At 35.1% G+C, this 16,595-nt stretch overlaps 1 long non-coding RNA gene across 2 annotated transcripts in view; it reads right to left on the bottom strand.

The window, feature by feature from the left end:
- LOC141518074 (uncharacterized) overlaps positions 1-9,048 on the bottom strand; it is a 129,135-nt gene extending 120,087 nt beyond the window's left edge. Inside the window, exons 1-2 of one of the 2 annotated variants that reach the window (XR_012477076.1) lie at positions 8,994-9,048; positions 7,901-8,000 (exon numbers count right to left, since the gene is read on the bottom strand). This is a non-coding gene — a long non-coding RNA (uncharacterized LOC141518074). Of the gene's footprint in view, positions 1-7,900; positions 8,001-8,663; positions 8,926-8,993 lie in introns of those variants that run through there. The other variant, XR_012477074.1, reaches the window with a different exon arrangement.
- Between the last annotated feature and the right edge of the window lie 7,547 nt (positions 9,049-16,595).

The raw sequence follows: 16,595 nt of genomic DNA, 5'->3' as shown, positions 1-16,595 counted from the left end.
AAAACAAATTAAATAAATAAAAGATTGGATGGGAATGGGTATACTGAAGCCAGTTCTAACCCAGAGAGCTAATTGTTAACTTTCCATTATGAGCATAAAAATCAGAGATTGATGTTTTATTGATTTCTAGACTTAAAGCAATAGAGAAATATAATTAATCAAACATAAAATGTGTCATTTGTACCTTTGATTTCAGGAGAGTTAGTTATTAATTATTTACCAGATGACCCCTGAAGAAGTCCTTTCCAGCTCTGCTCAAACACCAATACATTTGTGATTGTTTCCTCAAGCCTATTCTGTCCATATCTCAGCAGTAAGGTAAAATAAGAAGAGTATTTGATTCAAATCCTGGCTCTTTCACTTACTGTTCAATTAATAAACATTTATTAATCCAAGCACTGTGGTAAGAACTGTAGATATCAAAGGAGGCAAAAGACTGTTCCTTCCTTCAAGGACATTGTAATGTGATGAGGGAGATAGCAAATTAACAGATTTATACAAAGCAGTTATAAATAGAATAAATAAATATAGGAAAGAATGAAGGCACTAAAATTAAGAGGGGTTGCGAAAGGCTTGCTCTAAAAGATGGAGTTTTAGTTAAGATTTAAAGGAATTCAGGTTAGTCAGTAGGCAAAGATGAAAAAAGGGAGCAGCCAGAAAGAATTTCCTGAGTCAAAAGAAGGAAAAACATGGAAAAAAACAAGGACGACAGTTTTCTGGATGGAATAGTTCCTAGTGAGGAGTAAGGTATAAGAAGACTGGAAAAGTAGGAGAGGGCTAAGGTTATGAAACAAGATTTTGTATTTGATTCTGAAGGTCAGGGGAATTAATGGTGGGATTGGGGGGCTGGGGAGAGAAAACATGGCCAGAGCTGAACTTTAAGAAAAGCATCTTTAGTGACAGCACAGAGGATGAATCGGAGTGACAAGAGACTTGAGGCAGGCAGACCCCCCCCCCAACAGGTTATTACAATAATACAAGTGGGAAGAAATGAGGGCCTATATTAGAGGGGTGACAGTGTCAGAGAAGAGGTAACATTTGAGAAATTTTGAAAATGTAAAATCAGCAACAGATTGGAAATCAGGGGGGGGAGGGGGGTATGATAATGACACCTGGGTTACAAGCCAGAGGGATTGGGAGAGCGGTATTGCCCTCCACAGTAACAAAGAAAGTAATGGATGGGAAAGATGAGTTTCATTTTAAGGTTAATAAGAGAATGAGAATATAGAGAGAGGAGGCCTTTTAAATAATAGGTGGCCTTTTCGAGTTTAACCACAAAGGGCTGAAGAGATATAACATGATAACATGGGATGGGAGGATGATCATGTTTATAGACAGTAGAAAGGGAACCAATAGAGAGGAAGAGATTGAAATAGATTATAGCTTGGAGATGATGAGAAGGTACAATCTGATGGAGGAATAAAAGAAGGAATGGAGTCACTTGAGCAAGTAAAAGGGCTAGTCCTAGTAAGTAGTAAAAGTCACCTTATTATGTGAGAAGGAGTGAAGGAAGAAATAGCAATTGATATGAGAAGGAACGTGATTGATACAAGATGAGGAAGAGGGGAGAAAAGGAAGCCATGGTGAATGGTCTCAGGTTTTTCTTTAAAATATGAGGTATCTGGGGCAGCTAGATGGCACAGTGGATAGAGCACCAGCCCTGGTGTCAGGAGAACCTGAGTTCAAATCTGACCTCAGACACTTAATAATTGCCTAGCTATGTGATCTTGGGCAAGTCACTTTACCCCATTGCCTTATATAAATTAAAAAAAAAAAGATGAGGCATCTGAAAGGATGAGGGGGAGGTTGAGCCTTAGGGGTAAGGTTAAGGAGGGATAAAAGGACTTGGAAAAGTCAGCATGGAAAGCATTATAGTGGGGTTGGTTGATTAAGTCAAGTAGAGAAGGATTACCCAGTTGAGGTCAGATGAAGTTGTGCAACATAAAATTTTAGTGGACCTAGTCAGAACAATTATGTGGCTTTCCTCCTCTGTCTTTTATCAATATGCATGTGGCAGCAAAGGTGGCAAATTATGAGAGTGATCCAAGGATGAGTCTTGGCAAGGCATAATTAGTAAAATGGTAAAGGGGATATTAGGATTCAAGGGAGGGGGACAGTAAAGTGTTTAATGGGTACATTAAGTGGCCAAGATGGAAAAATGAAAAGAGAGTCTGGCTTGAACAGAGGAGGTGGCCTAGGGGAGAAGTGAGGGGCAAAGAAATTGAGGATCACAGTGATAATGAAGAATAAAGTTTTGAAATGGAAGACAGAGGGAGAAGTGATAAGACAATAAATTATGGTTGGATAAAAAGATTTCAGCATTCTTCAGGGTAGAGATGGTACATCTGGGAGTAATGGCAAGATCAAAGTATGACCATCTTTGTGGTTGGCTTAAGTGGTCATGAAAAGTAAGTAGATTGAGAAACTGAGAGTGCCACTGGCATGATCAGGGAAAGCTGTTCAACCTCTGGGCATCAATCTGCTTTTTCATAAAATGAGAGGTAAAATAGATGACCTCTCAAGTTCCTTCAGGTTCTAAATCTATAATCTTAAAATCCTCAGACCCATTTGGGGATAGATTTAGTTTCCTTTATACAAGTTCTTAATAATAATAATATATGTACCTGAGTTCAAATTCAACCTCAGACACTTAATAATTACCTAGCTGTGTGGCCTTGGGCAAGCCACTTAACCCCATTGCCTTGCAAAAACTAAAAAAACCTAAAAAAAATAATAATATATGTAATATATTAATAATAATAATAATATAGACTGCTGTGATATGGCTCACATAGACTCAAAATACAGTGTATCTCTTAAGAATAGCATTAAAAGGTATCATTTATATGGGCTTTAGGGTTTTCAATGCACTTTACAAATATCTTTGATCTTCACAGCAACCCTGACAGATAGGTGCTACTATTTTACTCATTTTCAGATGAAGAAACTGAGGCATAAAGAGGTTACATGACTTGCTCAGCATCATGCAGCTAGCTTGTAAGTGTCCAAGACAGGATTTGAACAACTTTCTTGTCTCCATTCCATCAGTCTATCAGTACCACTTAACTGCTTCTATCAGCCTACACCAGATAGTCTGACACTTTGCTAGATTTTGATTATCTGTACTCAGTCTAGCCATATGTATTGCATGGAAAGATGATTCATTGAGAGACTTTGTGACTAAGAGCAAAATGAACCCACCAAATATTTCTGTTCCAGCTGACTTTGTAGCTTTAAGTTACTGAGTACCCCAATAGACAGTGTTAATAGATATTTTATATTTACCTGTAAGTTTCAGTTCCCATTATTCATATGCTTAGATTCAGCAGTAAAATTGAGGGAAGAGAAGATATTATCACTGGTGATATATTTCAATGACATTTGGACTCACTTATTTGAATAAATCTCCAGGAATGCTGGACACACAAAAAAAAAAACCCACCTGTATTCTTTAGTACCATGTTTTATCTGTTAAGTAATTGTTTGTTTGTTTGTATGTTTGTTTGTTTCTAATAGGCAGGTTTGTATTCTGATTGAATTTTAGCCTGTCTTTGTTGTGATCTTCCTAGCTAATTATGATTTCATTTTTTTTAAAGGCTCTCTCTATGTTAATACTTAATTTTGGCCCCAATTTGTTTCTTACCATACATTTTCTGAGTAGTGCTGAGTTTTGTTTTGCTCTGCTTTGTTTCTACTCCAGATATTTAATTTCGGTGTAGTTGAGAGACATTCCATTTGCACTGTTCAGAGACATTGAGATGGCACATGGTTTTTAAAAGGAGGCATGGTGGAATTTATTTGTTAGTGTGGATTGAATAAAAATTCATTAGTAAATAAAACTGAAGTTATTTTTTTCCACACAAAGGAAGTGATTTTTTAAACCATGACATCCCAGGTTACCATAGCAATACATGACATCTACAGATTAGAGACAGGGCTATATCCCACTCTCTAGAAAACACTTCATTAGAGGAAAGATGCATGACATGTCTTCAGGGTGGAATGTGGCAATAAAAGTAGATCATCTCTTAACAAAACACTTCCAATTTTTTTCTGACTGAAAATAATGGAAGGTAATTTAGAGCAATTTCTATCATAGGTGTACTTGGTGCTTCTCTAACATTAATGTTTGCTCCCAAAATTTTTTCTAAATAAAGAAATAAGAGGAGTTTTGTAGAGCTTAATTAATTATCTTATTGAAAATGTCTTAAATGCAGTAATATTTTTAAAAACAAAAATATAAGGAGGAACAAAACCAAAACAATGGAGCATAGAAGGAAGAATTCTGTCTGGAGGAGAGACAATTCAGTCAGCAAAATTTGAGCAAGGCTTGCTCTGAAAACAAGCACAAATTCCTGTATGTATGTCTCATATAGATGCTGATACAGTGGACCATCCAAAGAAAAATGTCAGATGCCTATGTGAGACTGCAAAATGGCATGACTCTTAACAAGGATAGTTTTTTAGTCAGTTTTGTTTTGTGATTCAAAGCTGTCCAGGAAGGAGAGATAATGTTGATATGGTCATTTCAATAGAATAATGTTTTTGCACTTCATTTGAATTTTTTTTATCAAAAAGACAACAGCCACAAGGAGCCATTCAGGATAGGGAAAAGAGAATGGAATCTGTAGTCAGAGGACTCAGGTTCAAATGCTAACTTTGTCACTTATTGCCTTGTTACATTGGGCTAGTATTTGGAATTTAGTTTAAACAACTGAAAAATGTCAAAGTTCAGGGTGGCTAGGTGGTGCAGTGGATAGAGTACCAACCCTGGAGTCAGGAGTACCTGAGTTCAAGTCTGGCCTCAGACACTTAATAATTACCTAGCTGTGTGGCCTTGGGCAAGCCACTTAACCCCATTTGCCTTGCAAAAATACTTAAAAAAAAAAGTCAAGGTTGGAAAAAGTGACTCCTGAGATTTCTTCCACCTTTTTCTTCCAGTTTTCAATTGGTATGTGATCCCTTAAAGGAACATATTTTGATTTAATTTAGTTTACTTGGATTCTGTTAATAGTTATCAAGTCTAATGAGATACATGAAATAGTTTATGGTGTCATGAGACAGAAAGTATGTTAAGGTATACATACATACATACAACTAATGTATAGAAAATGTGTAGAATCCAGTGAACCCAGATATACAGACACATGTATGTAATACTACAGAAAAAGCATAGATTTTGAGTTAGAATACATGGATTCCTTTCTACCATGTGACTTTGAACAAGTCACATAACTTCTGTCTGCTTTAGATTTCTTGCCTGTAAGAAGAAGGAGTTGCACTAAATGTCCTCTGAGGTCCTTTCCAGTGATAGATTTATGACCCTATGACTGTCTGGTCCTAAGTGCACATCAGAGAGACCACTAATAAATTATAGGCATATAGATGAAGATCCAGCTTTAATGTTTCATTGTTTTTAGAGCCATAGAGAGCAAGGTCAGACAATTCTGACCAAGCCACAAAGTTGTCAGGTTTAGGGGATGGATCAAATGTCAGCCACTTGAGAATCAGCCTAGCTGAGTTCAAAGAGATTTGTCATCTCTCATGCATCAGGAACTCTTGAAGACTATCCTCTAAATCACCTCTCTAAATCAGGGACTTGCAAACGGCATTAGGGGAAAAATGTCCACAGTGATGAAATTGTGGATCCTTGATGGGATCCAAGGATAAGCAGATAAGGATGGAAAAATCTAGTCAATCATCTAGGTTTTTCTGAATATTATCAAAAGTTGAATATGTGGGATACTGGCCCAACTTTACAAAATGACTGACTGAAAAGAATGCAACAGACAAAAAAGCAAGTCAAAATGTAGGGAGGACTGGACATAGTACACTTCTCTGCCAACTTATCCTGCTCCATTTCATTCCAGTCTATTATAACCCAGTCAGTTCTATTCTAATGTAGTCTATTCATCTGTGTACTCAACAAACATTTATTGAAAATCTACTATTTGCAAGTCTCTGAAGTGGATGGTGAAATTAAACAATTCATGGCACATGAATCGAGAGGCAGCTGGTGGCACAGTGGATAGAGTGCCAAGCCTGGAGTCAGCATGACCTGAGTTCAAATCCAGTCTCAGCCACTTACTAGCTGTGCAACCCAAGACAAGTCATTTAACTTCTGTTTGCCCCAGGTTCCTCAATTCTAAATTGAAGATAACAGCACCTGCCTCACAGGGTTCTTGAATAAATTAAATGACATAATATTTGTAAAAGCACAGATAGTAAGCACTGTATAAATGATTGTTCCTTTCCTTTCCCTACCTCTAAAGAAAGAATTTTTTTTTAACTCTAGTAAGAGAGATAAGATATAAGCAAAAAAATTAAATGAAAAGTAGGGAGAATAAATGCATAAAAGTTAAAGAGGGACCAAGAGTGTAAGAGTTCAGAAGTAGGAAAGATACATTTGATTGAAGATGAAAAATAATTTAATAAATTTGAGGTGGGTACTTGAAGGCTTGAGAGGATTTTAATAGTTAGAAGGGAAAGGGAGAAAGTTGATACAACTCTACATAAGATAATGTTGCCTGCAAAGTCATCATGAAGATGGAAAAGCATATGATATTCTGGGGGACTGGCAAGTATTCTAATTTGCCTAGAACATAGGGTGAGCTTTTATTAGGTAGGCTGAAAAATTCTAAGTGTTAAAATGATTTGATCAGAGTCATAATTTAATAAGGCAATTCTAAAAGTACAATATATATCATATATACTTCTAGGGCAATTTGTTGTAATAAGGAACAGAAGGGGGTTAGAAGGATGTTATAAGAGTATAGGAGAAAGGTAGTAAGAATCCAAATTAAGGTAGTGGCAGTAAAAATAGAAAGGAAAATATATTTATTGCCTTCCAAGGAATTAATGATATCTTATTTTGAATCCTTTGAACTTAATCACTGAATTATAATATTCGAGTCTTCACCTGAATCAATTCCTTTATTTTACAGGTAAGAAACTGAGGCATAAAGATTTCTATGTGATAAGCCAGTGATATGTAGGTATCTTTACTTTTCATTTTGTTTATCTCTTATCTGTCTCCTTCCAAAAATCCTTCTCATGGGATTTAATCTAGCATTTTGGGGGATAGAGCTTTTCTCTAGAACTCTCAATACTGTTTTGATACCAATGGACTACATAGGTTATGTTAATACAAGTCATGTGTACTGATGAATTGTCTGGCTAACTTTATGTCATAGTCTACATGGACATGCATCATCTGCTTTTTCCCCTAAGTGGACAGTGAAACCAATTAATTTAGAATTATCATGAACCTCTGAAATGTATTGTGATTTTATGAAATCAATAAATATACACAAGTAAGAGAAACTAAAGAACTCTAACAACTATATTGAGTACCTTTTTTATTTAGATCCTATGTTAAATACCCGAAATAAAAATAGGATATACCTGGCATATATATATATATATATATATATATATATATATATATAAACATATATATGCCTTGGTTCATATTATCAGAAGATTATCAAGCAAATTATAGAGTATTTGTCCAAAAACCATCCAGCTAGTTAGCTTGTTTCCTAGATTCGAGTCTCATTCTCTCTCCTTTACATCATATTGCTTCTCTGGTTGCAGTGGCAACATCTATTCTTATATTCAATAATAGTCTATATAATTAATATGGAGAGATGGATAAAGATACATTAAAGCAAATACTGCAATGTTTTTGATACAACTGTCTCATTTAGACATTTGTGAATTATAGAATTTAGCACTTCTTTAGGGAAAAGACTATAACATAACCATATTGAATAGAAGGTATTATAAAAACCAGGAAAACTCCAATTTATCTAATCACTAGGTTAACAAGTACCCCCAACTCTCTGAGACTTGTTAATTTTTAAAAAGTTAAGTTTGAGAAAGATTTGAGTTCACCTACCTTGATATAGTAGAAAGAGCATTGGATTCAGAAGACCTGGGTTGGATTCCAGTCTTTCAAACTTCAGAGCTCTGCTACTTCTCTAAAATTGTTTCCTCATCTGTAGCGAGGGATATAATAATATTTATATTCTCTCTCATGAGGTGGTTATTGACAAAAGTATTTTGTAAAGGGAAAAATGCTATGCAATTATCATGTTATTGTTAGTAGGGAAAGGCTACAAATTAGAGGACTAGAAACTTAAGGGGTTTTTTCTGTTCTCTGCTGCTAACTATGACTTCACATGTCAGCTAACTTCTGAGACTGTTTCTTCATCAATAAAATAAAGGACTTGGATTACTTGATCTCAAAAGTCTCTTTCATCTCCCCAATTCTATGATTCCAGAAGATCTGTACTGATTATATAGGTCAGGTTAACCTCCACCTTAAAAAAATAATGGTTTCTGTTTTTTCTAAGTAGCATTTCAGGATCATAGAATGTTCTTACTCTCTGATGCTCACTTTATGCATCAGACAGAATACTACAAATATTGGGGGGGGTGCTTTATGTTATCTCCTCCCCAACTCTGCCCTCTTTAGCCCTAAAGATACATATTTTGTTAAGTGACAGACATAGAATTTCCTATTCTTCTAAGCAATAAATGAAAATTCAGATTCAATTCTCTTATGTTATCCTTTACACATGGGATATCCTTTATTTAAATTCCAAATAAACCTCTCTCTAACAAACAAACTTTAAAAAATAAAATAAAAATCAACACACCTTTCAGTTTCTCCCTCCTTCCTGTGATTTCAATTATTTACAAGAGAAATACTTAATCATGTAATAGATAATTAAGGAATACATTATTTATAACAAATAAATTAATCCTACATCATTTCCACATCCCTTCTCAATTACTATGGATCCCCAGCTCCAGTGGAGTCTCACATCAGAGCTATAGTATTTTCAGCACTGAGACCCTATATCATTCTTGTTGCCTGTAGCCTGCTTTATTGCTTTATCTCTATTTCTGTACCCTATGTTCTTATCCTGTTATAGTATGACCTCATTAGAAGTGGGGAGGAAATAAACTCCTATCAACTTTTATACCCAGGAGTTCTTTTCTATATTTTGTCTATTTTGATTCATTCATCTTCCACTGAAGTCGCATTCCATGTTTCATTATGTCATACAAGTAGCCATGGTTCCTCAAAGGTTCTTTTGCTGTATCTTTCTATCCATGTCAAATTCACTAAATGAGTATCTTCCAAGGCACTGTTCTGCAATCTATTTTCTCTTTTTTCTATAAATTCTCACTTGGTGATCTTATTAACTCCTCTGGGTTCAATTACCATATCTATGCAAATGATTCCCAGACCCACAGATTTAATACTCTTTACTGAAGCCCAGAACCATATTGACAACTTCTTTCAAACTATTTATCAAAAGACAACTCAAACTTAGTACATCCAGAATTTATTTTCACTTCCCTTCAAAATTGTCACTTTTCCTAACTTTCCTTTAGCTATGAATGCCTATTCTTCTCATCACCCAGGGTGCCAATTTTAGTGTCTTCCTCATTTCCTTACTTTCACTCACTCCTGTATAATATAATCATTTGTTAGATATTGTTACTCCCTTATGTTCATCTTTTTTCTAATCACAGGATTATCATCCTAATTCAAGCTCTCATCATCTCTTTCCTAGACTACTTTAAAAATCTCCCAATGTGTCTCAGGGTCTCAAGACTCTCTTCTCTTCACTACAAATCCTCTTCCACTCATTTGGCAAATGTTTTTTTTTTTCTTTAACCATACTCTTCTTTCTCCACTCAATGAACTCTAATTGTCTAGATTCAAATATGGACTCCTTTTTGGCATAAGTTCTTCATAGTTTGGAACCTTTTTTCCTTTTCCGTCCACAATGTCACCTATCTACTGTTCCTAATACACAACTGCTACATCCCTTTTCCATGTTTTTGCATTGTCTTACATTCCTAGAATACTTTCCCTCTTCATATCTACTTTTTAAAATCCCTGACTTCCTTCAAGACTCAGCTCATTTGACACAAGAGTTCTTTACTTTTTGTTCCTTCAGCCCTCAGTTCCAGACCCCAACTCCTAAACTCTTCTCCTAAGGTTACCCTTCAAATACTCCATATATTCCTACTATACACCTGATATCCTTCCCCAATAGAATATAATCTTTTTTGCTTTTTTAAAATCCTCAGTACTCATCAATATTAGTAGTAAGTGCTTAATGAATACCTGTTGACTTATTGATGTTCAATGACACCAAAATCTGAATGTTTAAAATGAGCTTAGTCATTGGGAGTGGAGTGGGGTGGGGAGAAATGATCATTAGAATACCTAAGTTCAGGAAGAAAGATTAGTCATTAGATCATTGGGTAGCTAAGGAAATATTTTAGACACTGAAATTGAGAAAACTATCCTATAGAAACTGATGACACCCTCTATGTAGATATAAAAGGGGGTTTAATATGCACTGATGTATAAAGTAGCTGCACAGAAAAAATCATCAATAAAATCAAAAATCTTTTAGCATATTTAATGTAACAGTTATTAAATACCTACTGTATTCAGAGTTCTATACTAGTTACTGAGAATATACAAAACAGGAAAGCTATGCAGTTGCTACATTTATCAATTATGGAGGATTATGATGCATGCAAAATTCATTATAATACAGAAATACACAGTAAGTTTATTAAAAATGCAAAAATGGAAAGCATATGAAAGGAATCTCTATAAATTTTTTTTGTAGCCTAAAAGCATTGGAGGGGGGGTTGAGAGCTAGAATCATAGATTCTAAATTAAAACATAGGTTTACTTAGAAAGTACAACTTTTTATTTTTTAAAGAAAAAAAACTTAGACTTAGAAATGAATTTATCCAAAGTCACATAAAAAATAAATACCAGAACTAAGATTCAAACCCAGGTTCTGAATTATTTTTGTTTGTTTGCTTGTTTATTTTGTAAAAACATTGAACTATGCAATTCAAAAACTTATCTAAGGCCACATTACTAGTCAATAGGGCAGAAGTGGTCACAGACCTCCCAGTTCAATGATTTCATGAGTGCATCACATTTGTTTTCCTATTGAGCTTCCATGGCTAAAATATACTAAATATCTATCTCTGTTTCAGTAAACACAGACACATCAAGTTCTAAGTAAACCTAATTTAATGCAGGCTCTCTGTATTATAAGTACCTTTTGTGTCTATTCCAAAAATCTTTGTCATATCATTTCTTGTGCCAAAAGTGATCATAGCCTTAATGTTATCATCCTTTTTTTCATGAAAAGTTAGTAAGAACCACCCAAATAAATGCTCTCCAAAATACTTGTGTGGTTTTACACCTAAAGGATTCATCAAAATGTATTGGTTAATGCCATAAATCTCTCCAAGATATAATAGACATTTTGTGTGATGTAGATAGACATTTATCTAGAATACCCAGTGAGGTATGCTCAGTTTCCATATGGAAAGTTGGGTTATTTGGGGGGGGGGGGGAGTGATCATGGGTTTAAAAAAAAGATTATTGACTATAACTATACTTTCTGGTTCAGCAGTTTCCCAATAGTTCTGGGCAGTATTTGTATAGAGATAGTTGAGGACTTCAGGAATTATATCAAGAATGATATAATGATCCTAGTTCCTGGGGGAAGGGAGGAGGGAAGAAATTTTGTACCCATATTCATGAACTGGATATTTGTTATATTAAATCCATGTATGATGATTGAACATGTGCTGCACTGCATGATGAAGACAGTATAGTCTCCCTAGAGATGCCAAATCTGATTGACAGGCCAGGTGACCATGAGGTCAAGGTGGCAGGTGATATCAGCCATCTGTTATCTTGGCAAGTGTTTGACTGGAGGGCACTGATGCAATTGTAATTTCCCACTTGATGGGAGGAGGACTAAAAAGACACTGTGACCATTTAGAACAGAAAAGGAAACTTGATTTTTACAAATCTCCCAGAATCCTTTCTTCTCATAACTGGACTTTACATAACTTTCCTCTACTCTTCCCTCTCTCCTTATCAAGTCACAGTGAAGTCAGCTCATTTGGTAATGCAGGAGGGAGAAAAAAATCAATTCCCCATCAACAGGATTATTATAAACAGTTTTAATCGCATGGGAAGGTCTTGATCATTATAAACCTTTCTGATGTAAAAGAGCCAACGCTTCAGTTTTTCTGGAAAGCAATAAAATCTCAATATCTTTTGCAGTACTCATTTTTCATTTCCCCATCTTGCTCTGGAGTTTCTGTTCTGAAAAGAAGCTTTTGATTAATACTTAAGATATTTATTCACCTATTGTTTATTCCTCTGTTTTAAAGAGAATTTAAGACCTTAATCAAAAATTTGCACAATGAGTTACTGTGGCCAAAACCACTCCCTGATTATTATAGAAACATTCAGGACACTGAAATAGAAGCAAAGCAAACAGTAAGCCATTGCCTCCATCAAAAAGGAGGGATATTGTTGGAGAAGCCATCTTGACAACATGATAAAGGATTCTGTAAATTCATTGCCATCTCTTTGAAAGTTCTCTAAGTTCAGGCAGTATTTTTTTTCAAGTTAAGACAGAAATAAAAAGGTATTTGAATACTGGTTTTACTTTTAAGAGAATAAGCTCAAGCTAAGCAGGAGGCTTATCAGCAGGCAAGTCTTCCTACTAAAGTTGAGAACTTCAACTATCAGCAACAGTGCTTCATGAAAGCGTCAGGAAAGAAAAGTTTTAACTTTTAGAAGAAGCTTAATTCCCCTAGACACTATTCGATAAGCCTGGATCTCACTTCCTTGGAGATTGTCATCATTGCCCCTGAGAACTTGACTGAAGACAAAGTAAAGTAGAGATCTTGATATCTTCAGTGTCCAGAAAAGCAAATCAGGTCAGAGCTGAAAGATAGCCTTAGATTGTGGCACTAGATTGTTTTCTGACTCAGAAGGATGAAGGGCTTAGTAGAGCCTAGTTGCATTTGGAATTTGAGATTCTAGCTATTTTCACTCTCTTGGTAACATTGTTCAATCATCCTGTTTTCACTGATAAAATAAGTCGGAACCTACACAGTCTTCCAAGTGTTTCCCTAAATATATTCAGTCTGTTACTTAAGGAAATAACCTTAAGTGGTTGGGTTTTTTTCCTCTAGTAGAAAAAAAAACTTAAAAAACTTAGGAGTGATAGGTATCATTTGTCTTCTCTGTCCATTCTAGAGCACAAAGTGGCAATGAAGGTATCTTTGTTTTTTTTAAAGTTTTTTTTGGCAAGGCAATGGGGCTAAGTGGCTTACCCAAGGCCACACAGCTAGGTAATTATTAAGTGTCTGAGGCCGGATTTGAACCCAGGTACTCCTGACTCCAGGGCCGGTGCTCTATCCACTGCGCCACCTAGCTGCCTAGAAAGATAGCTTTCTTAAGACAAGCCTAAGGACTCAATATGAAAGGATAAGAGGTGTTGTAACTGACTCAGTAATGCTTAAGGTTTTGATTTTTTTCACTCTGCTAGACAAAGAGACTTTATGAGCACTTGTTATGGAGGACTAGGTAAAATGATTGACATGAAACAAAAAGGAACCACTGAAAAGTGAAATTAAAAATGTGGATGAGGGGCAGCTAGGTGGCGCAGTGGATAGAGCACCGACCCTGGAGTCAGGAGTACCTGGGTTCAAATCCGGTCTCAGACACTTAATAATTACCTAGCTGTGTGGTCTTGGGCAAGCCACTTAACCCCATTTGCCTTGCAAAATAAACCCCAAAAAACAAAAAAAAACTAAAAATGGGGGCAGCTAGGTGGCACAGTGGTAGAGCACCGGCCCTGGAGTCAGGAGTACCTGGGTTCAAATCCGGCCTCAGACACTTGATAATTAACTAGCTGTGTGGCCTTGGGCAAGCCACTTAACTTCATTGCCTAGCAAAAACCTAAAAAAAAAACAAAAAAAACCCCTAAAAATGGATGAATGAATGGTATTTGGAAATTTGTATTTCTGGTTTCAGGAAGTCAAATGAGAAACTTCGCAAGCAGTTTGACTTCACTTCCAGCCCTAATCTAAGAAAGTCTTCTCTAAGATAACTTCTGAATTTATCACATTTGTCATTTTTCATTATCATTTAAAATACAATCACATTCATAAACCACAAATTAACCATTCTCCAAATGATGGCCTCCTACTATTTCCAGTTCTTTACTACTGCAAAAAAAGTATTTCTATAAATGTTTAATTATATATGAAACTATTTCTGTCTTTGATTCCTTAAGGGACTTAGTCAAGTAGTGAGATCTCTGGGTCAAAGGGAATAGATGTTTTTTCCATTTTTTTTATATTTCCAAATTGTTTTCCATAATGATTATTTTGCAGTTCTAGCAATGGTATATGTGTGTGCACCTGGAGGTATATGTGTGTCCTGAAGGCTTCCATCAGTCAGCAAATATTTTTCAGTTACTTTGAATAAGAGATTCTTAATCTCTTTTTTAGTCATGGATTCCTTTGAAAATGTGGTGAAGCCTATGGATCAATTCTCTAAATAAGGTATTTAAATAAATAGAATAAAATATTTAGGAAATTTAAAAAATAATATTGAAATACAATTATCAAAATATTAAAAAAATAAACCTAAAAATCATTGTCTCTCTGAATTTTCTCCAAGGATGCCTTTGGGGTCTTGGACCCTGATTAAGAACCCTTTCTGAAAATGAACTTTTTATCTACATATTTATATTCATTTTGTAGACTGTTCTTTGGGTTCTTCTTATTTCACCATACATATACATATCTTTTCTTGTTTCTCTGAATTTCTCATATTTTTATGGTCAACTGGTAGAACTTGTTTCCCAGGTCATTTTAGACAATTATTTTGCAAATTAGGTGCTAATTATACCATGTGGTTAATCTAAAATGACAAGTATGGGAATGAGTAATGTCTCCCATACACCTGTTTCTCCTTTGTACCATCATCATCTCTTTACACCTTCAGGTCTGACTCTAAAAATCTCTCTCTCCTTACTTTCATTGATTGTAGGTAAGATACAGTCACAAGTAGGAGGGAGTCAAATGTCTAAACCTTTTGCTAAGGTTCAAAGGTAGCAGAAGCGGGAGAAGGTCTCTCCAGTGTGAGTACCAATAAAAGACCTGTTTTCTTCTCTCACTTTTGAGGAGAGGCAGAAAGGGGGACTGGAGTCTCAGAACAGGAAGGAATATGGGGCTTATCCTAGCCGGCATAACTAAGGATAATAATACAGCCCCTCTTCCATTGGCCTTTTCCTTTATGATGAAGCATAAGGCTATAACTGATCTGAGTCAAAGTAAAAGTCACCCTAGTCCCTGTTAAGTCTTCATGCTTGGAAATAAGTCCTATGCTCTTTTCTGCCACCTTTACCACCACCACCCCTCATACCCAGCTCATACCCAGTGAGAAGATTTAAATACTGGAAGTTACTTATAATTCCATGAATTCATCTCTCAGCCCCTTCCCTCATCATTACTCTATTCTAGTGATAGGTTAGAAGCTTCTAGAGTTTGAGATCTGCCTGGAGAATTAACAATTTTACCATTATCACATTTATCCTCTGAGAGATATTTTCATTTTATTTTAATGCATTTTATTAATGCTTGTGTCTAGAAAAATACTTATATTGAATCCTTCCTTATAAGAGGAAAAAATTATGTGAAATCACCTGTTTTTTCCATCAGAAAATAAATTTAACATCATGCTGCCTCTTCTTTCTTCATCATTTATTCTCTAGGACCTCTAGAACCCTCTAGTCATTCAAATTTCCTTGTAGGTATCTTTTTTATTCATAGTGCTGTAGTCAGTTTTCAGTGCACATGATCTAAACATATATACACACACATATATATTTATTTTTAATTTACTGTACATCAGATCATGCAAATTTTTTTCATGTTTCTCTGAATCTTTTGTATTTTTCCATTTGTTTCTGTACAACAGTACTTCATTATTTTCACATGCAATACTTTTTATAGCAATCCTTTAGTTTATTATGAACCACTTTGTTTCTAGTTATTTGCTACTACTAAAAATGCATTATGAATATTTGGGTATATATTAGATCTGTATTTCTATCTTTGATTTCCTTGAAGCTTGTTAGGGAAGCAAGCAATCAAGTTTATGATCCACATATTAAGATACAAAGAAGGAAACAATTCCTGCTCTAAGATAATTGACATAATGATTTCTTGTTGTTATTGAGTCATTTTTTTTAGTCATGTCCATTCGGGATTTTCTTGGCAAAGATATTAGAGTACTTTATCATTTCCTTCTCCAATTGATTTTACAGATGAGAAACTAAGGCAAACAAGGTAAAATGACTGTGTCTAAAGTCAAATTTGGACTCAGGAGGATGAGTTTTCTAAGCCCAGTACTCTATGCACTGCCCTATATTATGATAAGAAGCTATATGTATTTTTAAAATTTTATTTACATATTTATTATTATTATTATTATTACTTATATGTATTCCTGTATATATATTTACATTATGATGGGGGAAGTAAACAAACCTACACAGAATAAATATGTGTAAGGTAAAAATAAGTGTAAGGTAAATATAAGGTAGTGTGAATGGACAATAAAAATTGGTGCAGGTTATGGTGGATCAGAAAAAGCTTCATGCATTAGGTCTTTGCATTCTCACTCCAATAGATCATGTGCATTCAAAAAAAAGACT

This window comes from Macrotis lagotis, chromosome 1, assembly GCF_037893015.1.
Source record: "Macrotis lagotis isolate mMagLag1 chromosome 1, bilby.v1.9.chrom.fasta, whole genome shotgun sequence".
Taxonomy (NCBI): domain Eukaryota; kingdom Metazoa; phylum Chordata; class Mammalia; order Peramelemorphia; family Peramelidae; genus Macrotis; species Macrotis lagotis.
The sequence above is the reverse complement of the archived record's forward strand: the minus strand, read 5'-3'. Positions and strand labels throughout refer to the sequence as shown.